This window comes from Hyla sarda, chromosome 4 (assembly GCF_029499605.1).
Source record: "Hyla sarda isolate aHylSar1 chromosome 4, aHylSar1.hap1, whole genome shotgun sequence".
Lineage (NCBI taxonomy): Eukaryota > Metazoa > Chordata > Amphibia > Anura > Hylidae > Hyla > Hyla sarda.
Window position 1 is genome coordinate 74,722,938 of NC_079192.1, and position 27,686 is coordinate 74,750,623.

Genomic DNA, 27,686 nt, shown 5'->3' on the forward strand with positions numbered 1-27,686 from the left:
TGACATCATGATGGGGTGTGACTTGACTTCACATTTCACACTGCAGGAACCCAGCATTCTAAACATACTGTTTAGAAAGCCAGGTGCTGCGCGGAGATCGCGGGGGATAAGATGTCTAGGGGAGAAGTACCCCTTTAACTCTCAGATTGTGTCAAAATGGAATGTGCTAGGTCACTTCTATTTGAGTTGACTGTGAGATCCAAGAAAGGAGAGTAGGAAATATCTTCCACAGATAATTGTACTCTTTGTAACAGTTCCTCACTTTGGCCATGGGGATTTTAAGCCGAGGACCCCTTTTAAAGTGCAAACTGCTTTTATCCAGAGCTGAGGCACCCATCTCATTCTCAAAAGTAGTTCTGCTGGAGGTCAGGTCTACTATTTGAGCTAGTACTTCATGTAAGCCAGAGCAGAAAGGCATATTTATCTTTGTCTCATTAGCGGTTAAATGGTAGGACAGTTTTAATGAAGACGATTTAGAAAGTTGCTTCATGTTTCATTCAGGAAACAAATCAACATAAAAAGTTTAATATAAAACCCTATTGTGTGTCTTTTATTCTGACTTATTTGTGGCTTACTAGTAGAAGCCATCTGAGACGGCTTAGCTGGGGCTTACCATTATCACTTTAGGCCCGATTGTACCTGGCTTTTCCCAGTACCCACAGGCACCAGGGGTACTGTTAAGAAACAGGTAACATTGGGCCCAAAGTGTCAAAAAGATTATTACGATTGGAATAGCCAAAAATATTTAAAAAAATGCATAGGGTCCCCCTATTTTCCATAACCAGCCAGATGCCACCAAGCAGTAGCAGCCTGGCATTACCAGGGTGGACATTATTTTTGACTATTCCCAGCCTAATGATGCCAGCCAGCTAACTCTTTATTCTCGGACTGCCATCTTTGGCGCTCCAGGCCTGCCAGTATCCAGCTCCTCTCAGTACCCCTGGTGCTGGTGGATACTGGAGTAATAAGGGGGAGTTGACATTACCAGATGATATCCGCTACTAAGCCACACAAAAGTCATAATAAAATACATACATTTGGGTTTAAAAAGACAAAAAAAAACTTTATTGAAATAAAAAATTAAAAAATACCTCAGATCCTTCTTTCCTATTTTATAAAATAAAAAGTCTCTGTTTAACGTAGTCCCGTCTTCCTAGAAAAAAAAAACATACATTACTTATATATGCTACATCTTGCTCAAAGTGTACAATGAACTTAGCAAAGAGTAGAGCCACTTGTGTCTTAAAGGGGTTATCCAGGAATAGAAAAAACAGAGCTAATTTCTTTCAAAAGTCGCTCTATGTCTCTGTGGAATTACAACTTGGCTCCATTAACTTCAATGGAACTGAGCTGCAGAACTACACCCAACCTGAAGACAGACGGGGAGTGGTTCTTGAAAGCAATTAGCTCTATTTTTCTATTCCTGGATAACCCCTTCAATAGATGTCTGTACTCCCTTGCATATTTACTAGCGCAAATTCTCATGGAAATATAACTAGGACTGTAAGGTAGGGACTGTGTAGGCAGTGCAAGTTTTGCATTAAAACATCCCCTTGCTCTAATACTCATGGGAAACTTATACTCTGGCCCGGGAAGACAACACTGGTTTAAGAAGCACTGGCTTACCTAGCACTATAAATCCTGTTTAGGAGATGACCAAACATGATGGAGTACATGATCATGCTCCCTCATTACACACCATAGGCTTATAGAGGTGCAGTGAATGATACTGAGGGAGGAGTATGGTCATGAACCCCTTATTCTCAGCCATCGTGTGGATGGGTTTTCCGTTTAAAGTCCTTGGAAGGACAGGACAGAAAGGGGCCAAAGCTTTACAAATATATACAGTGGACCACATGGCTGTATGCAGGTATGATAAGTAATCAGTCTGCAAGACTGGGTTTGTGGGAGGGGCAGAGGACTATAAAAGGTCCACTATCCCCCTCTTCTGGGTGTGTGTTGCGTTTGCAGTGTTCTCTTTACAGAAGCACTGCTGTGAGCTCATACACTAGGAGGGAGAGAAATCGCAGTTTTCGTTGGTTGTATACACAGTTAGAAGTTTTCCAGTACAGGTAAGGCCTGTTGCCTCGCTAATGCGAGGTAACGGCCTGGTCTCTGTCACTTTTCAAATGTATACCCGCCGTGGTATGTTCACTTATTATGGTTGTCATGGCCGGCGGTCCGCTTCGCCACCTGCCTGTTTTTATTTACCTGGTTGCCCCAGTGTCACCACTGGTGGCGATATCCCCCTCACAGCCTGCCTACCTCCGGTCACATTCGCAGCCACTTCACTGATCGGTGGCGCTGCGGCGGCACCGGTATCAAGGGAATCGTGCACGCCGCTGCGCAGTCTACCGCGTCATCCCGGCGGTCATGTGTGCGGTGACGCGGGAGATCACACGATGCCGGTAAGTGGTCGCGCTGCCGTTTCAATTCCAACCCTCGGTCTCGGCCGGCGTACCGCACCGGATCGAGGGAGGTCATACCCCCAGCCCTGGTGCAGTGATTCCGCTGCATCAGGGCTATTGCTGGGTCAAACATTTGCTGACAGAGCTCAGAGGGGGGCCCGCCTCTCCTCTCTAAACGGGGTGATCCTCACATCCCAGGTCCTCTGATTGCATGCTAGGTCTCCAGCATGGCAGCAGTGGTCTGCCGCTCTGCCAGTGCGGTGCCCAGCTGGCACATGGAGGGGCTGGCTGGCGGTCAAGGCACGTGCTCCGGCTAGGGTTCAATGTTGATGGTTGTTACTACAGGTGCCTGCCAGAGAATCACCACACAGGTGGTGGTAGTCACAGAGGACAGTGAAGGCAGAAACAGCTGGCAGCGGGCATTGCGGCAGGGGGGAGGGGGAGGTAGTTGGGCAGACGGTGGTGGTAGTTCAGCACAGAGTGCGCAACTGGTGGCAGGTCAATGTCACAAATTTGATGGCCACTCTATCATTACTGTCCCTATAGTTGAAGTCGCGTGATTCATTGTTCTGGGACTATACATCGTCAGCGTCTTGCCAGTTACAGGTGTGTAAAAAAAAAATATATATATATATATATATATTTTACATATATGGCAGTCCTCAGCTGCTTGCACACACACAAACCCCCACCTCAGGTCGGCTCACAGCAGTCCCCACTCCACAGTGGTCGTTCATTTTCAGGCATTCAGGAGCAGCATCATGCTATGCCTCTCCACCTTGAATACTATTTCATTCAGTGCAAACTCAAATAGCAGTAGCATAAGTGAGGAGCCCATCATATCTGACACGTCTTCGGGTGGCAACTCGCTTTATCATATTGTTACTGACACGTCTTCCAGAGCAATATCAATTGGGGTAGCGGTAGTATAAGTGATTAGCCCATCATACCCGACACGTCTTTGGGGGGCAGATCATTTACTTGTATTGTTACTGACATGTCTTCAGAGCAATATCGACTTACGTAGTGGTATAAATCCCTTCCCCCACCTCACAGGCTGGATACAGCACACATATTCAGTCACACAGAGGCCGTTTACTCCGATAGGAGACATTTTCATCACACATGTCCTTTCATCAGTGAGTGATTTTTATATGAGCGTTTTTTGCTTCTCTTCAGGTCTTAGCTCTTGGTGACGTTGCTTATGAAGTTGGGGAGGGAGTTCCAGGTGTGTAAAAAAAAAAAAAAAAAGGGGGACAGTTCATGCATATGTTTGCATCCATGTTCAGGGATACATGGATTTGTCTGTGCATGTGAATTCTGTTGTCGCAATGTGGCCAGGGTGGTAGGCCAGTAAGTCGGGTTACTCATGCCCCTTTTTGTTTGTCCACCGGCACCCTTTATTGGACCGGTTAGGTTGCCATCCAGCATGTCCAATGCATCCGATATTGAGGAGGCTATGTCGATTCCGGAGACTCCGGCCAGGGCTTCGGACAGAGGCAGTGTCTCTTCTTATCGAGTGTGGACGATCCCTAGGATCATGGAGGAGTTGCGCAAGAGGGGAGTACCTTTTGCAGCAACCTCCAGGAAAGCTGAGCTGTACAGACTTTTGTTGGAGAATCCTCTGGCAGGCCCCAGTGTAGCCACGGTACCCGGGACTGGAGATGGCTCACAGTCCGGGCAGCTACTCCAGATGATGAGCTCTGTGCTGTCATCGATGACTGGGTTTCAGGACAGACTTGAGTCATTGGAAAGGGACAGGGCTACAGCCCAGGCAACGCCCGTTGCCGATACCGCGGTCCCCTTACCACCGGTCATCCCAGGTATGGCTTTTGAGGACTTAAGTGTGGCCCCTGAATCCTACGTCCTGGCCAGCATACACAAGGAGATCATAGAGGGCAAGGACATAAACCTGGCCGCTCTGCTGATAGCATCCCATGATGTCAATGACACCAAGATGGTGTCTTGTGGGGAAGTGGCAGTGATTTTGAAAATAAGGGATTCTAGACTTGGCAGGAAACTCAACTTCTCCGAGTTCGTGGTGGCATTCAGCATGTGTCGGGATGTGGTATGTTCAGTTAGGCCAGACAGACGCCAGGAGTTGGACGTGTACTTGTACAATATTGCCGATTTAAGTATGAACTATGGTGGTACATTGTTTTACGATTACAATAAAGCATTTTCTTTCAAGGCTGCAGCTACACTAACGCAGTATAACAGAGAGGCTGATTGGGCGAGGGTTGACACGGGACTCTTTTGCAGGCATTTCGCTGGGCTAAAAGCACCACCATGCTCTTATTGCCAGTCAATTTTGCATGCCACAAATTCGTGCCCTCAGGCAAAGGAAGAAGTGGGGAACAGCAGACCCCTGCCGGTAGCAGGTCCTTCTGGCCAGAAATCGGTCAGCTCGGTGGATAAGCTGGGTAGGCCGATCAGGTTCCTAGGGCGGAATCCGATCTGCAATAACTTCAAACTATCTACATGTAACTTCAACCTGTGCAGATTTATTCACATCTGCTTCAACTGCTACAGGGCACATCCTAGGTCGGCCTGCACCTTAAAGAACACACAGTTATAACTAGGCATAGTGGACGTAGAGGTCCTTGCGCGCCTGTTGAGCATCCATCCTGAGCCTCGATGGGTCACTTGGTTACTTGTGGCTTTTGTTTCCGGCTTTCATACAGGCCTAGTAGCCCTCCCACAGTCCACCCACGAGTGCAAGAATCTCTTGTCCTCAGCTGGGGACCCAGGCACAGTGGCTATGTTGATCAAAAACGAACTAGACAAGGGTTTCATGATCGGACCCTTCATCTCATCACCCTTCAGCTGCTGGAGGGTTAGCCCTATAGGCATTGTGTCCAGTAAATTCAATAAAAAGAAGCGTTTGATCTATGATTTGTCAGCACCTCATTGCTCAGTTATCCTTAACTTGTTAATTCCCTCGGAGGAGTTTAGCATGAAGTATGCTTCAATCGACGAGGCAATCCAGATGATCTCAGGACTGGGGCAAGGGGCTTGGTTGTCAAAAGCTGACATCGCTGATGCGTTCAAACTGCTGCCGGTAAAGAAGGAGCCATGGCCATGGTACGGGATTAAGTGGGAAGATAGATATTATTTTGCGGTCAAGTTAACCTTCGGGTCAAAAAGCAGCCCATGGTTATTTGACCAGTTCGCCATAGCCCTCCAGTGGGTTTTAGAGAACATAGTGGGGTGCAGTAATGTCATCCACTACTTGGACGACTTCTTGTTATTAGAGGCTCCACAGTCATCATCAACTCGCAGATCTGCTTGCAGTGTTCCAACAGTTAGCAGTCCCGGTCTCCCCCACTAAGAGGGCCCTTTCCACATGTTGACCTTCTTGGATATCATTTTAGATTCAGACAAAATGGAGGCCAGATTACCGGCAGATAAATTAGATAGGATCAGAGGAATTATGGCAAACTTCAACAGGTCACAGGTAAGGAACAAAGCCGAGTTTCAGAGCCTATTGGGGATGTTAGCCTTTGCTATGAGGATCATACCACAGGGACGATCATTTATCTCCAGGCTGCTGGAAGTCATGTCTGCTGCTCCCAATCAGGACAGGGCTGTTACCCTAGGTCCCACTGCCAGATCTGATCTGGCAATGTGACAGGTTTTCCTCGACAACTGGAATGGCATCTCATTTTTCCTCCCCGAAGTGTCGGATCAATCACCTAAAGTGTTCACTGACGCGTCTTCCAGTATAGGCTTTGCGGCTCTGCACAACAACCACTGGCTAGCAGACGCATGGCCAGACCAAGTCAAAAACATGTCTGGCTTCAACCAATATTCAGCAGCCTTTGAGATCTTTCCGGTAGTAGCAGCAGCCGTGGCATGGGGGCGTAGTTGGGCAAACAATACGGTGGTTTTCATATGTGACAACCAGGCCCCCGTGGAAATTTTAAACAAGGGCCATTCAAAATCTGAATTGGTGATGACTTTCTTAAAGGGGTATTCCAGGAATTATTTTTATCTTTTCATGTCGTTGGTGTTGTCCAGATCATGATTTTTCAAAATATATGTTTTTACCTTACCTTTTTTTATTTGCAGCCCATTCTTTCTTGTTCTTTCCACAGGAAGTTGTACTTTTTCTGCCTACCATATGACGTATGTCTTGGCCGTTTCCCATGTTTCTGTGCGGCCCAAGACCGTGCGTCACTGCTTGTTAACAGTTTGTGGGCTTGGCTTTGTTTTTCTTTCTGCGGGAACTCGGCGCCCCCCCCCCAATGACGTTCCCGGCGCAGCGCTGCGCGTTTGTGTTATTGCGTTTTTCCTCTGTCACATGACTCTTAGTCATGTGATGTATGTGGGCTCGGCTAGTGAATTAGGCCTGTCCTTGTTACACGCCCCCTGCTAGCTTAATTTCCTCCCCCTATGTGTAGCTACGTTGCTACACAGAGTGGGAGGAAACAAAAAAAGGAGAATGATGGGAACTGTAGTAAAAAAGACGGGTGTAACGAGTGGGGCTGGGATAGCACTACAAGAGGTGGAACAAACGAGATGTGGGAGGGAGACGATCGACAACGGCATTCTGGGACATGTAGTTTCTAACAAAGGCATGCACACACATACTACAAAGGGTGGAGAGACAGAAATGTGTGAGGAAGCCAAGTCCCCTCCCCAAACAAAACAAGGAATCCTGTGAAATGTAGTTTCAATAACGGAAGCCAGACAGGAAACACAAAGATCTGAAAACCCTAGCATCGCCAAAATGAAAGAAAAAAACACTGAGCCATGCAGACAACAAGAAAAAAAACAGACTCCACACATAAGTCCATTCAGGACTGGCAGGTAGGTACTGAAAACACTTTAGGCTGGATAACCCCTTTAAGGAGGTTGGTATGGGTCGCCCTTAGTCACTATTTCCACTTCACTGCGGTACACATACCAGGATCTAGGAACATGGCAGCTGATGCATTATCAAGGTTAAATTTTCACATTTTATTTCAGACCGTACCAGAGGCAGACCAGGTGGGCACACCAGTTCCCCCAGTCCAGGCTCTCTTGATGGATTGACGCTATACAAAAACTGGCAAATGGCCTCATCAGGCATTCCCTGGCCAGCAACACTAAAAAGTCCTATGATGTAGGATGGGATAGATACCAAGGCTTCATCAAGACCCACAAGGCAGCAGATATTGACTATATCGAACTATTAGTATGTTTTATTGCCTTTTGCCACTATAATTCAAAGTTGTCCCTTAGCACCATCAAGACATACCTTGCAGGGATACAGCACCACTTCTCCATGCAATTCCCCAGTAGACCTTCTTTGTTCTCGGCTCATCCAGTCCGAGCAATACTAAAAGAAATTCGCAACACCACAGGCACCAAGCCTCTGTCACGGTTGCCAGTCACTGGGGACTTGTTCAGGAGTATGTCGGATGCGCTGGACAGATCCCTGTTTGGCTTCACCAATAGCCTGGTTATCAAGGCGGCAATATACCTAGCAGTCTACGGCTTCTTGAGACCAGGGGAATTCTCGAGTGCCAATCTCAAATCACCAGCTTTGCTGAAATCCCAGTTAGTTTCAGCCAATAATATGTTCGTGTTAACATTATTGTCCACCAAAACTTCCAGGGGGGCAGTCCAGGTCCCGTACTACCAAACAGGACACAAGTGGTGTCCTGTTGAGGCTTTCAAGACCCTATTGGTCACCATGGTGGTCGGACCGGCTGATGCACCGTTGCTTATGTTCAATAACGCCCCATTGACGACCAGTACTTTTATTAAACAGGTACGCGCTCTGGCAAAGGCCCTAGGTCATGATCCCGCTACTCTTTCCAGGTATTCCTTCTGAATTGGGGCAGCTTCGGCTGCCTCTCGGCATCAGGCCCCAGCGCACATCATTAAAACCATGGGTAGATGGAATTCATCCTGCTATGCCAGATACGTACCAAACCCTCAGCTTGAAATGCCGCAAGTGTTTAAAGTCTTGGTTATGTAATGATGCAGTCTAAATAAATTATGTACATACCTACTTGTCTTGGTTTTTGCCCTCTACAGGTGTACCCCCGTTTGCGGTCATGGCACACACCAACCGCTTGTTACGTATATATATATATGACTCTGTGTTTATCTCAATGGTATGTTTGCTTGTAGGTTCAGGTAAGTACTTACGTTTGGAGCCTGAGCACAAAAATAATATTTTTAAAAAATTCTGTCCTTTTTCTTTTGGCCTTTCTTCCTTTTGAGTATTGACTCCTCAGTTCTCACATTATCCTCTAAACAATGGTCTTGTGTTGGAGTTGATGTTCCACCTGCTGACCGACTACATACTTCTGTTCCACATGGCCCAGAATTTGTAGAAGTGTTAGCCTCAGTCTGGTGGGTCAGGGATAGTTGCAAAGTAATTTCTCTATAAGTATTTCTTCCAAAATGATTGTCCCAGTTGTGCTTTTGCACTGCCCTCCATTTTGACCACCCTTAAAGGGGTACTTCACTCCTAGACATCTTATCCCCTATCCAAAGGAAAGGGGAAAAGATGTCTGATCATGGGGGTCCCACTGCTCATGATGTCACAGCCATGCCTCCTCCCATAGACTTGCATTGAGGGGGCAGGGAGTGACATCACACTGCACACTCGGAGCATCCAGCGCTGCGGAGAGCTCGCAAAGGCGGGTGCTGAGAGACAGATTGCGGGGGTCCCCAGCGGCAGGGCCCCCACGATCATACAACTTATCCCCTATCCTTTAGATAGGGGATGATATGTATTAGGGCCGGAATACCCCTTTAAACAAAGGAAGTAAAATGAAATATCTCATTGCAGCATAAACCATTATCAATGAATAAAAGGAAACTCAATATTGCATGAAGCAGCATATTAATGCCAAATTAATACAAATCCCTGTGCAATGGTGTAAAACAATGCCATGAATGTTAACAGGATTGAACAATGAGGCATATTCTCGTTATGTATACTGATCAGCCAATATGATGTATACAAAGGATAGACAATTAACTGCTGCATTATTAACAATGGATCAGGTTGATAAGTATTAATGCCAATAATGTTCTTCACTGAACTTCAGGATTATTCACATGGGATGTTTACATGTAAAATATGCAGTGGTTGAATTTAAAGGAACACTAAATCTACAAATGAAAGATAATACTAAACAGTATGTCTGTTCTAGAGACAAACGGTTTGCATAGAACACTGAGGTTAGGGATTCTAGCTAATCTCCTTCATTTTCTGCATAGACAATGGCAAATTTTAAAAGGGAAGTCCAATGTAGGAAATTTATACCCTAAGTGTCTGATGGTGGGGATCAGACCACTTAGACCGTTGCTGTGTTCATGTATTTCTGGCTCTCCCATAGAGATACATGGAGGGGGTGTCAACTCCTGATCCGTGCGTGAGGAGCACTTGAGCTAGGGCCCAACGAATCTCTAGATATAGCTGGGAGAAGCACACAGCTGTGCAATTCACTCCCCAGCTCACTGCCTGATCTGACTCATTGTAGGACATGGTCTTCATTGTAAGCCTAGGAGCCCATCTCCTTTCAGTGTACTGTCGGTTTTCATGGCAGTCTGTTAAGACCATTTCAGAACTACTAGTATAGCCTGTCACAGGCAGGCTGTTTTAAGAAAGCCCAGATCTGAACGTTAATACAATACAATTGCCATACAATAGTTTTGAAGCATATTTTTATAAGGGAAGGAACCATTGCTTGTACAAGTCCCCTAAGGGGACTAAAAAAGCAAAACAAATATAAAGTGTACAAGGACAGACCACAATCAGAAAGAAATATACTCTAATATTCAAGCAAAAATAGTGAGGACTCTGCTCACAAGCAGGGCTGGACTGAGACTAAAAAGCAGCCCTAGAACAGAAACCCAAGAGACCTGCATACAAATTCCCACCTCATATTGCAAAAAGATTGTTTTGCAGTGTCACAAAAATTCTCCTTGTTTGCCAGGCTGTAGTCCTACATTTCTAAGAGGAATAAAAAAAAGGAAGAGAACAACATAGAGTTGTGATGACTGGTTCGGCCAGAACCCGTATGATTAATGCTTTCTCAGTCATGCTTTGCCTGTGAAAGTTCTTGTTACTGGAACTAGCTATGTCTGTACTAATACTGTCGGATATGGTTCTGTGACTTTTTGGCTTGGCTTTTGACCACTCTTTGGCTCTCTGTTACTGTACTCCTTTCCCTCCTGGCTTTGACTCGGCTCGTTGATTTTGCATTCAGTGCATGTGTTTAGGTTTATTTCTGTTATATTATAATTATATATATTATAATCTGTTTTATTTGTCTCCAGCTGTCCCCAACCTTTGTCAGTTTTTATTTAGGAAGAAACCGGCAAAGTGGTTTTGGACCTGCTGCCTAGGGCAGGTACACAAGTAGGCAGGGACAGATGGAGAGGACAAGTTCAGGGTTGTACTCTATTCCTGCCCGACATGACAAGAGTTCTAACTAAGGCTATGTGTACATCTGTGTTACATCTGTGACTCCTTCCCGACTCCAAATGTAGTAGTCAGAATAAATCCCTAGATCAAAGTTCTGTCCCTATACATCTAGTATTCATAGACTGTAATGTTGTTACTTTACAGAAATGCATGCAGGCCTTATTGAGTTCACCATGGCCACTTCCTCTGACAGAGAGTTCCATAGTCTCACTGCTCTTACAGTAAAGAATCCCCATCTGTGCTGCTGTAGAAACCTTATTTCCTCTAGGCGTCTAGGATGCTTTCCTTGTTATACATACAGTCCTGGGTATAAAGAGATCATGAGAGAGATCTCTGTACTGCCCCCTGATATATTCATACATAGTTATTAGGTAACCCTTAAGACATCATTTTTACTACATTAAATAACCCTAATTCAATTTTTTACAACATTAAATAACCCTAAGTCCTCCCATTCCTCATATTACTCTAGTTGCCCATCTTTGAACCCTCTCCAGCTCCACTATATCTTTCTTGTACACTATTGCCCAGTACCTTACACAGTATTCTATGTGTGGTCTGACTAGTGATTTGTACAGTGGTAGAATTATTTTATTGTCGTGGGCATCTATGCCCCCATTGCCCCCACATGATTTTATCTGCTTTTGCAGCAGCTGCCCGACACTGGTTGCTACGGTTACGTTTACTGTCAAGTAAAACTGCTAAGATCTTTTTCATGTCAGTTGTCCCCAGTGTTTTTCCATTACATACATACTCCCATCATGGATTTTTTTTCTCCCCATGTGCATAACCTTATGTTTATCAGTGTTGAACCTAGAACCTAATCTGCAACTTCTCCAATCCCCAACCTATCCAGATCCATTTGTAACAGTATGCTGTACTCTATTGTATTATCTACTATACACAGTGCACTACACAGTGCACAGTCACCTACAAAGATTGACAATTTATTTTACAATCCCCCTAACACATTTATATCCCCAAATAAATACATATCCCCAGACCCCCAAATACATTCATATCCCCAGACACTAAATACATTCACATCCCCAGATTTCTGTTGAGGTCATTACAGTCACTAAATCCAAAGTTTAGGACACTCTGCTGTGTCACAGTGGCCTTAAGCTCCATGCAGCCACGGAATCAGAGACGATATGCCAGGCACCCTTTATGGCCCCTTGTCACTGAGCTGAAGGCCCCAGGAATCAGGGGAGTAGCCAGCACTGCATAGAACCTAGAGGTCCGGGGATGAAAAGGAGGCAGTGACTCAGCCCAGACAAGTGAAGGAGCAGCACAGGCGGCACACATCACAGTCACACAGTAATACTTACAGGATCTATTCTGTTTGTCATTGTCGTTGGACGGGCAGCCGACATAGTGCTGTTCACACTATAATTGGGCAGTCAAGGCCCCTTTGTCACAGGGCCAAATAGTAGCTGTGGTGAGCCTACAATGCTGGTGGCCTACCAGGAATTTTCCTGGAATCTTGGTAGGCCAGTCCGGTCACACTCAGAAGAGCTTACTATCTATGAGGAAATAGGGTTAAGACAAAAAAAAGTGCTTTATTTATACAATGGTTTTACTGGTATTTCTACAAAAGTAGTAGTTTATTTTCTAAAACTCATATATCTTCTCAAAATGCCTCATATCAGACACAGACACAGCCCAGGGCCAGCCCTACAAAGGGTCCCGCTGGGTCCATTGGACCCAGGAAGCACCTTTACAGGGGTGGCAAATAACATTTTTTTTTTTTGTGGGATCTGACAGGTACGCTTGAAGACAGGAGAATACTGGATCACAAACATCTAAGCTTATAAATAAATTTTGGCTGGAGGCACACTTGAATACTGAAGTTATTTTCCTTTCAAATAAATATGCAAATTAAAACAAAGTATGGAAGTGAAAATGTTGGGAAAACTTCTGATGAATGTGTTTAAAGATCATGATTGGTCCGTGGTAGAGATAAGGATATCAATTGGGCATTAATTAAATTTAGTCTGAATTTCACAAAAATAAATAGTGATTTAATAATAATAATAATAGTAATAATACATTTTTTAGGATTCAAGCTTTTTGTGATTAATTTCAATCTTGTCATCATAACCGGCAAATGGACAAAATGTAAGCACTGGTTGTGAATTTTTAGGAAATGATCCCAGGTGTTCCAAATCACTGATATGTTTACCGGTTTCTTTGGATACTTAGTAGCAATCCCATGTGGATTAAGGAAAAATAAATGCATCTTTCATGAGATAAATTATGCCTACGGTAAGTATCAAAGTAGCATTTCCCAGCGCAATACTATCCCTAATTGTCCGTAATTGTCCCTCAGCAGCTCTTGATACAAAAACACGCTTTAGCCCTATTTATACATTTTCTATGCATTTAAATATGTACACTTACACTTTTGTTCCAAATGGTTCTATGCCGATCTGATTTTTGATTCTTTTTTGATTAACAATTAATTTCCATAGTGTGACAGTGATGTGTTGTAAGCCCTCCAATAAGAATAGAACAGCTAATGAATTCCACTGAATAGAATTCAATTGCATTTTAAGCCATTTTTTAAATTGATAGTGGATCCTGCATGTCACCCAGTCAGAGGCCATATGCCCAGCAGAGGTGAGGAGATAAAGCATCTTAGGGTCCAATCCGACAAGAGGCCACCTCTGCGTGGTGGATGGGGGACATGTTTTGATCAAAAAGTGCGCTAAGAGCCTCCATTTTTTTAATGCTGCTGCAACCTTCTTTTTTTGTATACTTTGTATTTGCCACAGCAGCGTGCACCCGTGTATTAGGTAGTTGAGCTTGCTATTTTTCTTTTTTTGTGTTTTTGCTGTGCAAATCACTGATATGTTTACTGGTTACTTTGGATACTTAGTAGCAATCCCATGTGGAATAAAGAAAACAAAATTCATCTTTTATGAGATAAATTATGTCTACGGTAAGTATCAAAGTAGCATTTCCCAGCGCAATACTATTCCTAATTGTCCCTCAGTACTATACCTGAAAATGATTATTTAATTTTAATAGGATTCTATATGCAATTCTTGATACAAAAACACGCTTCAGCCCCATTTATACATTTTCTATGCATTTAAATTTACACATTTACATTTTTGTTCCAAATGGTTCTATGCCGATCTGATTTTTGATTCTTCTTTGATTATCAATTAATTTCCATAGTGTGACAGTGATGTGTTCTAAGTTCTCCCATAAGAATAGAACAGCTAATGAATTCCGCTGAATAGAATTGAATTGCATTTTAAGCCATTTCAGGTGATGTACAGAGACAATGGCAGTCAAATATTCATGGAAAGAAGAGAACTGTATAAAATCAGGTTCCCCGGGAAACTGAGCTCCTACAATCTGTCATTAAATTAAAAATGGAATATTTATCACCCAAGCTGACACAAGCCTGTCCTCTTGTCCCTCTGTTTAGTCTCCAGGGTCTTCATCTTGACCATGTCCTGTTTCCTGATAACAGAATCTGTCTACTTCCAGTGGAATCCAACGCTTACGAATAATTATGTTAATTTATTTGTGGGCAAAGGAAGGAGAAAAAATCATTAAGGTCGACCCGAAGACCTTGAACTTCTCTTTCCTTCTGTTGTAAATAAGTGTAGTATATATTAATCAGCCATTTTCACCCTTCCCCGCTGCAATAATTTATAGTCTGATTGCACGACAAGGACGAGTAGGTAGGTTCTCGAACCTCTCAACAACCATGAAATTGTCTAATACAAGCTGGGCTGTTTGTATTTTCATGCCAATACTTTGTAGGTGTGGGGTTTGCAGTTGAAATACCTGTATATTGTGTATAAATCAAGCAATAGTCTAAAGAGTCTTAGAGCTGTACAACCCCTTACTGTCTAGTTATCAAGCTGAACCCCGTTCATGAGGGGTCATAATAAAACTAAGGCTATGTCCATACAGTGTATTTTTTTCATATTTTCAGGCATATTTTATTTTAAGAAAAATGTATACATAAAATTGTGGAAAATGTTCATCCCTTATGCTGAATTAATATAAGTCTATTAAAAAGTATCTGTCCGTGTATATTAAAAAAATGGACGTAGTTTTTTTCGGCACCGGTAAAAATAAGTGACGTCACCTTTGAAAACCATGTTATTTATGTACTGTACTGTACACTTTCTTTATGGATCTTTATGAAGGTCAGAACTCCAAGAAAAGAGAATGGATGTAGAACTCAAAAAAAGTTACCTGCAAAGACATATATTTCAGACAATATGCTGGTTGCCTGTAGCCACTACTATAGGGAGCTTTGCGGCATACTGTATACTGTTTCATTCAGTTTAGTAAACATGAGTTGATGCACTGGATGGATAAAAAGTCCTATAGAAACAAAAATACAAAATTCCTAATAAAAACTACAGATCATGGTGCAAAAAATTAGCCCCTGTATATGGAAATAAAACCAAAAAAGTTACAGGGGTAAGAATAGGACAATTTTAGGCTTACTTTTTAAGCTTATTTTGTTAAACATAATAAACACCAACAAAGCTTTATTGGAAACCAGACATCATATTAAATAAATGCACTAAAAATGAAGAAAAAATATAAGTAGCAAGTACAAAGGTGAAAATGCAGTGGATGAAGCAAAAAGTCTATGGTTAGAAACATTGTAAACATTAGGACAAAGTACAATGGAGTGCGCCTAATAGACTTCATGAAACAGGTAGGCAAAGGGAACACACTGCAACAAGGCTAAAGAAGACTGCACACTGCTAGAAAAATATCAAGCCTAAGCAAAAGTACCTGCTATGTATAACACCGGTAAAGGGGTACTCCGCTGCTTAGCGTTTGGAACAAACTGTTCCGAATGCTGGAGCTGGTGCTGGGAGCTTGGGACATCATAGCCCCGCCCCTTCATGACTTCACACCCCCTCTCATAGACTTGCATTGAGGGGGTGGGGTGTCCTGAGGGGGTGGGGCTATGACATCACAAGCTCCCGCCGCTGGCTCCAGCGTTCGGAACAGTTTGTTCCAAATTCTGAGCAATGGAGTACCCCTTTAACTCACTGTATGACAATGTGTAAGTTAATATTGTACTGTATATGTAGATGTTTGTACCATTTTAATCATATTGGCTGACAGAATAAAGAAGATTGCATGTAGTTTTACGGTAGTGCAAAATTGAAACCCCCACAAGTTGCAAAATTGTGTTTTTTTTTTTTTCCTCCTGCTAACCACTTCCAGGTAAGGCTGGGTCCACACTACGTTTTGTCCCATACGGGAGCGCATACGGCAGGAGGGAGCTAAAAGCTCGCGCTCCCGTATGTCATTCATTTCAATGAGCCGACCGGAGTGAAACGTTCGGTCCGGTCGGCTCATTTTTGCGCCGTATGCGCTTTTACAACCGGACCTAAAACCGTGGTTGACCACGGTTTTAGGTCCGGTTGTAAAAGCGCATACGGCGCAAAAATGAGCCGACCGGACCGAACGTTTCACTCCGGTCGGCTCATTGAAATTAATGACATACGGGAGCGCATATGGTTACATACGGGAGCGCGAGCTTTTAGCTCCCTCCTGCCGTATGCGCTCCCGTATGGGACAAAACGTAGTGTGGACCCAGCCTAATAGTCATAACTGGATAACTTTTTTTCAGGGTTACAAACTATGTTACTTGTTTTTTAGCCCCCTTACCTACCTCTGTCCTATTACCCAGGAGATGTTAACACCAATGTTAGCTTTTATATAATTAAAAAAGAATATTCAGAAAGTTGCATGACTATTTTTTGTTCTGCATTTATGATTTTTTACCGTATTTTGGGTTTTGAACAGGAATTAATTTAAACCTGACACGCCACTGGCTTCCTCTATCAAAGCTCTGATTTATGTAGCATTTGATGTAAACTCAGCACTGAGCTAGCAGAAGCAGTAGTGCCATTGGCTGGCCTGTGCTCGGCTGCCCTCTGTAGTAATGAACAAGGAACAGCTTGGTGCCAGTGGCCAATCATCCAAGGAGCAGAGATAAAAAGCATCCGGCCATTTATAATGAACACAATCTCCAGAAATTCTCTGATGCTGACTTTTGATAGTTCAGAGGTGGAAGGATGGAGAAATAGTCTATAAAATACAGAATGTTTGAAATGAAATTCAGAGTAAATTCACTATTCTGACTTCCACCAAATATATATATATATATATATATATATATATATATATATATCACAGTTGCTGCAGATTTGTCGACTGCACATCCACATTGCAAATCTCCCATTCCACTACATCCCAAGGTGATGTATTGGATTGAGATCTGGTGACTGTGGAGGCCATTGTATTTCCAGTGACCTCATTGTCATGTATGAGATGATGGGATGTGACATGGGGCATTATCCTGCTGGAAGTATCATCAGAAGATGGGTCCATTGTGGTCATAAAGGGATGGACATGGTCAACAACAATACTCAGGTAGGCTGTCATGTTTAAATGATGCTCAGTTTGTACTAAGGGGCACAAAGTGTGCAAAGAGAATGTCCCCAGTGGCGTAGCTATAGGGGTCGCAAAGGTTGCCACTATACTAAATGCTGAAAGGTCGGCACTGCGAGGGCCTGTGCCTGGGGTGGAAGGGGGCGTAGCTAGCAGCAAGTTCCTTCATGCCGCACCGTGTCCTTCAGAAAATGAGTGCAGCAGGGCCAGACTGACCATCGAGTCACCTGCCTGCTTTAAAGCATTTATTTTTAAAGTGTGCAGCTGCGGCCGCCCTGCCTCTATGATGCCCCATTGATAGTTGCAGGGACTGCTGGGAGATTACATGCTGCGCGAAGGCACGCACATCGGCTCCAAGCACGTCCCTGCACTCAACCCTGCCACATTACACAGTAAACGGAAGCAGCATCCCTGCACCTCACACATCCTTTGCGGTTACCTGCACTGCGATCTCCTCTGGCACCGACCCCGCTACTTCACTGGCACCAAGCCACGGCAGTGACCCCCCGGAGCAAAGTGAGTGAACTGTGGGGTGAAGATACCGAGGATGGGTGTTTATGTGTATCTGATAGATGTGTCTGTATGTATGCATGTATGATAGATGTGTCTGTATGTATGCAAGTATGATACATTTGTCTGTATGTATGTATGATAGATGTGTCTGTATGTATGCATGTATGATAGATGTGTCTGTATGTATGCATGTATGATAGATGTGTCTGTATGTATGTATGTATGATAGATGTGTCTGTATGTATGCATGTATGATAGATGTGTCTGTATGTATGCATGTATGATACATGTGTCTTTATGTATGTATGATAGATGTGTCTGTATGAATGCATGTATGATAGATGTGTCTGTATGTATGCATATATGATACATGTGTCTGCATGTATGCGTATATGAAATATGTGTCTGTATGTATGCACGTATAATAGATGTGTCTGTATGTATGCCTGATAGATAATACTACAGCTGCAGGTCTGAAGGGGAGGCCTGTTGCTGTCAACACACTTATTTATTTTAATTCTAGGCCCTTAAAAAAAAAAAAAAAAAAAAAAAATATATATATATATATATATATATATATATATGTGTAAAAAGCCTAATTGGCTGCATTTGTGGGAGTGGCGTGGGGTATATAAACTCCCCTCTCCCTCAGGTAGGGGCGTATGACTCGTGGGCGGTATTTCTCTTGCAGGATACCGTGTTAGGGCGTACGTCTCGGAGGTGTCAGTTGTTTGCAGTGGGTTGCAGTTATTTCATGTTTCGTGTTTCAGGTCGGTAAGTATCACTCCTGCCGCAGGCCCAGGCCCCTTTTCCCGTTACCCGCCTGCCACCTGCTCGCTGCCGCTCTCCGTCCTCTCCTGCCGGCTGTCAGCACTCGCTCGGCTGGCCGGGGGGGGAACGGGTTGTCGGGCCCTGCACTGCGGCGTTCTCCCCGGTGTTGCGCTTCCGGGTGTGGGACCTCCCTGGTTCAGCCGCGCCGCCGCCGCCCGTCGGCCCGGCCGCTCCGTCCGGGCCTGGTGCCCCGCTTCCACGCCATCTCCTGCCTCGTGCGCTGGCTGGGCGGGGCTTCTGGCCCGGGGGGGGCGGGGTTCAGTGACGGCGTCGTCCGGCGCCGAGGCGCTGCCATTGCTCAGCCGGAGGACGCTGCCGCTGACGGCCTCCACACAAACGGCCCCGGCCATAGGGGAGGGGTTTCCCAGGACCCGCAATACAGTCCCGCTCCCCTTCGCCGCTCGGCTGGGGGGGGGGGGGGTCGATCCGGTTTTCAGTTAGAGCCACGCACGGAGGCCACAGCTTCCCTCCAGTGGCACGTAGGCCCTACTAATCACGCCGGATTTCTCCAGGGGGCAGCGACTCTTTCCCACCACTGCTCCAGCCACCCCCCATCCCCCCCCCCCTCCCCCCCCCCCCCCCCCGTTTTCACATACAAGGTGGGCACATGGCAGGAGTCGCCAGGCCCAGCAGGTCCTGGTTGCCAGGGGGAGGGGGTGTCAAGGGAGCGGGGTTGGGAGCTGCTTGTCACCACTACGGCACGGAACTTGTTTGCTTGATGTCACTGTATACATATATGTAGCTTGACGGCCGGTGGCTCGTCAACGTTGGCAGTCACGGTCAGTCAGGGTGCTTCCTGCCTCATCACGTTTTGCTTGCTCCACAGGGTACCAGGTGGTCGGATTGTGTCCGTATTCCCGTATACATCTCATACAGCTTTCAGTTGAGGTACTTACAGAATCAATATTAGAGAGGGGAACCGTATGTTCTCCCCCCGTCTATCACCCCATACTCATCCCGTACATTTACGCAGTCACGAGCACTCCCGCCACCGGTTAGGACGCTGCTACTGACACGTCTTCAGAGCCACGTGCGTCACCACACTCACGTCAATCGGCCCCAGCCTGACTCAATTTCAGTTGGGGCTTGACGACATGGTTATTTCTGACTCTTCTTCAGAACGACTCAACATCACTCATAGGCAGAGGATCACCTGCGTCTGACTCATCTTCAGTGGGGTCCTCTGCGTATGCTGTTCTGACTCTTCTTCAGCGCAACAGCATACATTTAGCCTCAGTTTCAGTATCACACTTTCCTCCATCACGCCTTTTCGGTCGGTCACATTCATGTGTAATTAATCTTTTCCTTAAATATCCACAGCTGGAAGCCATTACCGGGCGGTCAGTACTCCCGGTGTTGGAAGCTTTTCAGGAAATTCAGCAGGTCAGTTCCCTTCTGTAGCCAGGAGAACGGAAAAAAAAAAAATTTGGAAAAAAAAAAAAACCTGTGAACAGAGAGTATATATACATATATAGGGAGGGTATATATATATATTTTTTCACTAGTCATTTTTTATTGTTCTCTTTTCCTCTTATTCTTGCCGGCACCCTTCTATGGCCCGGACAGATTGCCAGCAGCATGTCTCAGCCAGCGGATATCGAGGAGGCACTCTCGGTTCCTGAGACTCCTGCCAGGGCCTCGGACCGAGGCAGCTTGCCCTCATACAGGTCCTGGACCATCCCCAGGCTAATGGAAGAGTTGAGAAGGAGGGGTGTCCCCTTTCCGGCCTCAGCTAGGAAGGGCGAGTTATTCAACTTGCTGAATGCTGACCAAGCCCCCCGGGGTAGCCAGGCTGCGGCCCAGGATCAAGTTTCAAGCGCCTCCTTGTCTCAGCTTCACACGATGATGACTGAGGTGCTTACGACGGTGTCAGGTTTCAAGGCTAGGCTAGACCTAATGGAACTCTCCAGGAGCGACGTAGCAGTCCCGACCGCAGCGTCGCCCACGGCTTCTACCTCTCAGGCCACGCCTTCAGGTATGCCACATCCTCCACCGATCATCACGCCCGCACATTTCATCCCGGCAGCCATAAAAAAGGACATCCTTGAGGGAAAAGAGGTCAACCTCGCCTCTCTGCTAATTGCCACCACGGATGTACATGATACCAAAACCGTTGCCTGCGGGGAGCTGGCGGTCACGTTCAAAAGCAAGGACGCTAGGCTCAGCAGGAAGTTGAGTGTCACTGAGTTTGTGCTGGCATTTGGACTATTCAGGGACGTACTCTGTTCAGTCAGCCCTGGCCGCAGGGAGGAGTTGGACCTGTACTTACACAGGGTTGTGCAGATGGCGTACAAATATGGGGGTACCACGTTCTACGAGTACCACAAGTCTTTTTCAGCAAAAGTAGCAGCCGCATACGCGCAGTTCGGCTACGTCACCAACTGGGGGTCCATAGACACGGAGCTATACTGCGAACATTTTGCGGGTCTGAAAGCCCCCTCCTGCACCGCATGCGGGGTGACCATGCATTCCTCCAGCTGGTGCCCACAGGTCAGCAACCCAGGGGAACCCAGCACCAGTAGGAGCCTGAACGCCTTCACCCCTCCAGCTCCAAGGAACGTGGCCGCCCTAGATAGGCTCGGTAGACCAGTGAGGTACCTGGGCAAGACCCAGATCTGCAATAACTTCAATCTTTCCTCCTGCGTGTACAGCAATTGCAGACTACTACATGTGTGTTTCATTTGTTTCAGGGCTCACCCCAGCTCTATCTGCTCCCAGAAGGGCCCTCAGGCATGACTAGGCGTGGTACAGGTCCAGGTCCTCGCCCAGGTCCTAGCTGGTCATCCTGAGCCCGACTGGGTGGGATGGCTGGTGGCGGGTTTCTGCGATGGGTTCCACACAGGTTTGGTCGCTTTGCCGCAAAGCACGCATGAATGTGGTAACCTGTCATCAGCCCTTTCCGAGCCAGAGATCGTGTCCGGGCTAATCCAGCAGGAACTGGCAAAAGGTTTCATGATAGGTCCCTTTGATGTGCCCCCTTTTCCATGTTGGAGAGTCAGCCCTCTGGGGCTTGCCACAGGCAAATATTCCAATTAAAGAAGATTAATCTATGACCTCTCAGCGCCTTATTCCTCCATCATTCCCAGCATCAATGCTTTAATCCCCTCCGATGAGTTCTCCATGAAATATGCTACTGTTGACCGAGCCATACAGATCATCCTACAGTTAGGGAGAAACACTTGGTTGTCCAAAGCGGACATAACGGACGCTTTCAAACTACTCCCGATCAGACAAGACCTCTGGCAATGGCACGGTGTCAGGTGGCTGGACAAGTATTATTTCGCAGTTAAGCTCACGTTCGGGGCAAAGAGCAGCCCCTGGCTCTTTGACCAACTAGCCACAGCACTGCATTGGGCACTCCAGAACGTGGCTGACTGCCAGCACGTCATACATTACCTGGATGACTTCTTACTACTCGAACATCCTAGTCTCGCTCCTCTCAACCTCACTTCACTACTGTCTCTGTTCAAGGAAATCGGGGTCCCAGTGGCACCTCACAAGACGGAGGGCCCCGTCAGGCAACTGGTGTTCTTGGGCGTCATCCTAGACACTGTAAACATGCAGGCTAGGCTTCCCCAGGAGAAACTAGTCAGAACCCGGGAGATGATACACAACCTATCCAGGAGTCGCACAGTAACCAGGGTCGAACTCCAGAGCCTCCTGGGAATGATGGCTTTCGCTATGAGGATCATCCCGCAGGGGAGAGCCTTCATATCCAGACTTTTGGACCTTCTCCCTTCAGTATCGGGTCAGAGGCAGGTCATCCACATCAACAATGAGGCGATGGCTGACCTACTCATGTGGGATCACTTCTTGGAGAGCTGGAACGGTGTCTCTTTCTTCGTTCCCCCTTTATCAGACGGGTCCCCGACTATAGTGTCCGATGCCTCATCGGTTGGCTTCGCAGCCATTTTCGGGAACAAATGGTTAGCCGGCCCCTGGCCAGCTGAGATCTGCAACATTCCTGACTTCACAGTAACTTCAGCCCTGTTTGAAACATTTCCCATCATAGCCGCCGCTGCTGTCTGGGGAAACTCCTGGGCTAACTCCACAGTTCGATTTCTGTGCGATAATTCCGCTACAGTCGACATTCTCAACAGAGGACGCTCTAGGTCCCCCCACATAATGCGCTTTGTCAGGAGGTTCATTCTGTTGTCTCTCCAGCACAATTTCCATTTTTTGATCGAGCACATAGAAGGTAGGAAGAACTTGGCGGCGGATGCACTCTCTCGGGCTAAATTCGGTGTGTTTTTTCAGGTACAACCAGACGCAGACCGGGTCGGAGTCCCGGTGCCTCCGTTCCAACAACTGCTGACGGACTAGCCAGATACGTCTCCATTGCCAACACTCTAATCAAGAAGTCTTTAGCTCCCAGCACGATCCGGGCTTATGATACCGCTTTGGCGGTTTTCTCCTCCTTCATGCAGGGCTTAGGGCTTTCCCCCACAATCACTTTACACTCTGCCCTAGCTTTTGTTGGTTTTTGCCATTCTTCTTTACACTTATCCCAGAACACCATCAAACTTCACTTAACAGGTCTTCAACACCACAGGTCACTCTCGCACCCTCACACCTCTTCTCTACTCTCTGCTCATCCGATCAAAGCAGCACTCAAGGGCATTTCAGTCTTGTCGCACCCCAAATCTCTTTCTCGCGCACCGGTCACGGGGGATCTTTTCCGGGCCATGTCTTCCTTACTGGACACACACCCTTTTGGTTTTCACCTCAGCACGGTCATCAAAGCTGCCATACACCTTGCTTTTTACGGCTTCCTTAGACCGGGGGAGTTCACGCGCACTGGCTGCCGAGCACCCGGGCCGACCCTGAGCCAGCTATCATCCAACAGGCTAGGTTTCACTTTCACCCTTCCGTCCACCAAAACCTGCAGATGGGGAGCATCCATCAAATATTTCCCCACCTCACATCAGTGGTGCCCAGTCTCGTCTCTCACCGACCTCCTCTCAATGCTGTCCGGGCAAGCAGCGGACAGTCCGCTCCTCCCGGTGGCTGGGCATGCTCTGTCTTCCTCCCAGTTTACCAGATACGTCCGCTCCCTAGTCACCATGCCAGGTCATGATCCCGCTGTCATCTCAGGACACTCATTCAGGATCGGAGCGGCCTCCGCAGCCTCCAAACATGATGTCCCAGCTCACATCATTAAGAAGCTAGGCCGCTGGAACTCCAGCTGTTTTGACCGGTACATTCCGGATCCCTCTACCGAAATGGCTAATGTGTTTAAAGTTTTGGCATTGTGATGCAAATAAAATAGAGTTACACCCTACTCTTGACTCTTTGCCCTCTATAGGCGTGCCCTCGGTCGCGGTTATTGGGCACACCTCATCCGCTGTTTGTATTTCTTAATTCTGTACTAGGTCTACCGGGGTTCCAAGGCTCAGGATGGTAAGTACTCTTGTTCTCCTTTTTTCGTATACTTGCTCGTTCGGCCTTTCGAGCCATGACCACAAATATATATAATAAAAAAGCTAAGGGCAAGCTCTGGCCGCTTTTCCCCCTGCAGGAGTCTCACTCTGGGCCAGCCATTAGTGCAGTTAGATTGGGCAGGGACACTGCCCCCTTAAGAGCAGAGGGCTGCTGGGAGCAGATGTGTCCCACGCAGGTAAGCACATCGGCTCCAAGCCCCTGACAAGTCCCTGCCTGCGACTACTGCTACATCCACAGCACCTGCAGAAAAAGCAGTAGCTTCTGTTCCACTTCATCCCCTACAGTCACCAGCCATATAATCTCCTCTGCCTCGCTGCATCCCCGGCACCTGGTGAGTGGCAGGCTGCGGTGCTGATCTCCAGGAGGTTGAGAGGTTGGGGATGTGTGTATGTATGATAGCATGTGTGCATGTATGATGTATGTATGTATGATGGATTTGTGTATGTACGATAGATGTATATATGATGGATGTGTGTATATATGATATATGTGTGAATGTACTGTATGATGTAAGTATGTATGACGGATGTGTGTATGTATGATAGATGTATGTATGATGGATGTGTGTATGATATATGTATGCATGATGTGTTGATGTATCATACATCTATCATGATACATATACACATTTATCATACATACACCAGTCACATACGCATCTATCATACATATACTGTACATCAATGCGGAGGGGTGAGGGGCCAGGGGGTGATTGGGTACAGGTCGAACTTTGGGCTCTGGGGAGTGGGGCAGAGGAGGCTGAAGCTGAATCTGAGGGTCTAGGAAGAGGGGAAGAGGAGCATGTAGCAAGAAATAGGGGTCTGTGGGGGTTCAGAGGAGCCTGGGGAGGACTTAGAAGTCTGAGAGGGGGGGGGAGTGGAGCAAAGGAGCTGGGAGGAGGACAGAGGGGTCTGGAGGAGGACAGGTGGGATTCAGCTAAACTGAGAAGAAACTGTGTGACAGTATTATTATTATTGGTATAGTGTGTGGCAGGGTTATATTCGGAGGGTACAGTGTATAGCAGGGTTATATTTTATGGATTTTTATTGAGGGGCATGGTGTGGAGTAGTATTATATTCATGGGCTCCAGTGGGTGGTAGTATTATATTCATGGGCAGTTGGGCACAGTTTGGCAGTATTATAATAAGGGGGTACAGTGTGGGGCAGTATTATATTCATGAAGTACAGTGTGTGGTAGGAATATATTCAGAGGGTACAGTGTGTGGCAGCATTATATTCAGAGGGCACAGTATGTGGTAGAATGATATTCAGAGAGTACAGTTTGTGGCAGGATTATATTCAGAGGGTGCAGTGTGGGGCAGTATTATATTCATAGAGTACAGTGTGCGGCGTATTATATTCAGAGGGTACAGTATGTGGTAGTATATTCAGAGGGTACAGTCTGTGGCAGTATTATATACAGGGGGTACTGTGTGTGGCAGGATTATAATCAGAGGGTACAGTATGTCGCAGTATTATATTCATGGGTATGGTGTGTGGTAGGATTTTATTTAGGAGGCACAGTATGTGGCAGTACAGTGGTCCCTCAACATACGAAGGTAATCCGTTCCAAATGGACCATCGTTTGTTGAAACCATCGTATGTTGAGGGATTCGTGCAATGTAAAGTATAGGACAGTGGTCTACAACCTGCAGACCTCCAGATGTTGAAAAACTACAACACCCAGCATGCCTGGACAGCCAACATCCCGAAGAGGATGCGCCGGAGCCCCGATGACAGGTAAGTGATCGTCAGCAGACCACACGGGGCACCGTAAACGGCTATCCGGTGGCAGCTGAAGCAGTCTTCGCTGTCGGATAGCCGTTTATGCGATGGCCCCGACATACAAAAGCATCGTATGTTGATGCTGCCTTCAACATGCGATGGCCTCTGAGAGGCCAGCGCATGTTGAAATTATCGTATGTCGGGGCCATCGTAGGTCGGGGAGTCACTGTATTATATTCAGGGATATAGTGTGGCAGGGCTATATTTCGGGGGCATAGTGTGTGGCAGCATTATATTCAGGGGGTAAAGTATTTGGCAGGATTATAATGATTTTGTCTGTATACAGAGGATGAGGATCTACTGACAAAGTGAGGAACCAATGATGTCCGGGCATCCGACTCTGCAGAGGGAAGATGTAGCTGGAAGATGTTCTGACTTCTGAACCAATTGAAGAAGAAAAGGAAAGACAACAGAGAAGACATCACTCAGGTCACTGTGTGTATTCTTCTGACTGTCACTTGGAGTCACTTGCAAGGTCTGCAGTGATGCTGGCTGTACCCATGCTTGGCTCACCAGCTGTTGCAAAAGTACATCTCCCATAATGCCTGAGGCTCTACAGACATGATGGGAGTTATAGCTTTACAACAGCTGGAGAGCCACTTGAACCAAGGTTATTGGTGGGGGTCCCAGCATTCGGACCTCCATTAAAAAAATGGGCTGCTTATTTTAAAATGCTTGGCCCTATTTATGATACCAGTCGAGCCCTGTCTGTTAGTCACTTATATTGTTGTGTATTCTCTTGACGGTGTCCCATCAGTGCTGTAGGCACTGATATCTTTGTGCGGCCAAAGCCTGGTAAGGGGGTCGTCTGGGATTGGGGAAGTGGGTCGTCAGGTGGTTGAGGGGCCCAGGGCAATTTTTCGCACCTGGGCCCTGTGGTTTCTAGTTACACCCCTGAATGTGCCCCACATCATTACAGTGCCAGCCTGAACTGCTGATACAAGGCAGGATAGATCCATGCTTTTATGTTGTTTACACCAAATTTTGACCCTGCTATCTGAATGTCGCAGCTGAAATTGAGACTCATGTTATTCCAGTCCTTTATGAAGGCCTGTGTGAACTGTAGCCTTGGTGTCCTGTTCTTAGATGACAGGAGTGGGACCTGTGTGGTCTTCTGCTGCTGTAGCCCATCTGCTTCAAGGTTGTCTGTATTGTGCATTCAGACATGGCATTCTGCATACCTTGGTTATAAGGAATGATTATTTGAGTTATTATTGCATTTCTATTATCCTGAACCAGGCTGCCCATTTACTTATAACATCAACAAGGAATTTTTGTCCAAACACACAGGGCTGGTGCACAGATTTTTGCCACCCTAGGCAAAAGCTAATTTGCCACCCCCATGCCTTGTCCCATTGGCTCCGCCCTTTGACACGCCCACCCTTATTACTGGGGTGACACACTGTAACAAACCTCCTCCTCCCTATGTAATTACCTTACTACTGGGGTGACACACTGTAACAAACCTCCCCATCATGTACTCACATTACTACTGGGGTGACACACTGTAACAAACCTCCTCCTCATGTAATCACATTTCTACTGGGGTGACATAAGGCAGCTTTACTCTGATCACCGAATACTGGAAAGCAGCTTTGTGGCGTACGTCAATAATAATGAGCTGATTTATAAGTGTGCCGATACGAGCTTTTATGCGATGTCTGTCAATCACAGAGAAATTGTACTTTGTCTGCCGTCCTTCTGCTGGGAGGCCCTGCTTTCCTCTGCACATGGCTTCAGCACCTGAGTGCAGAGAAATTGGGTAATTTTTTTGGCTTTTCTAAGAAGTTTATGTGTCCAGATTAGCTGTAGTTACTGTT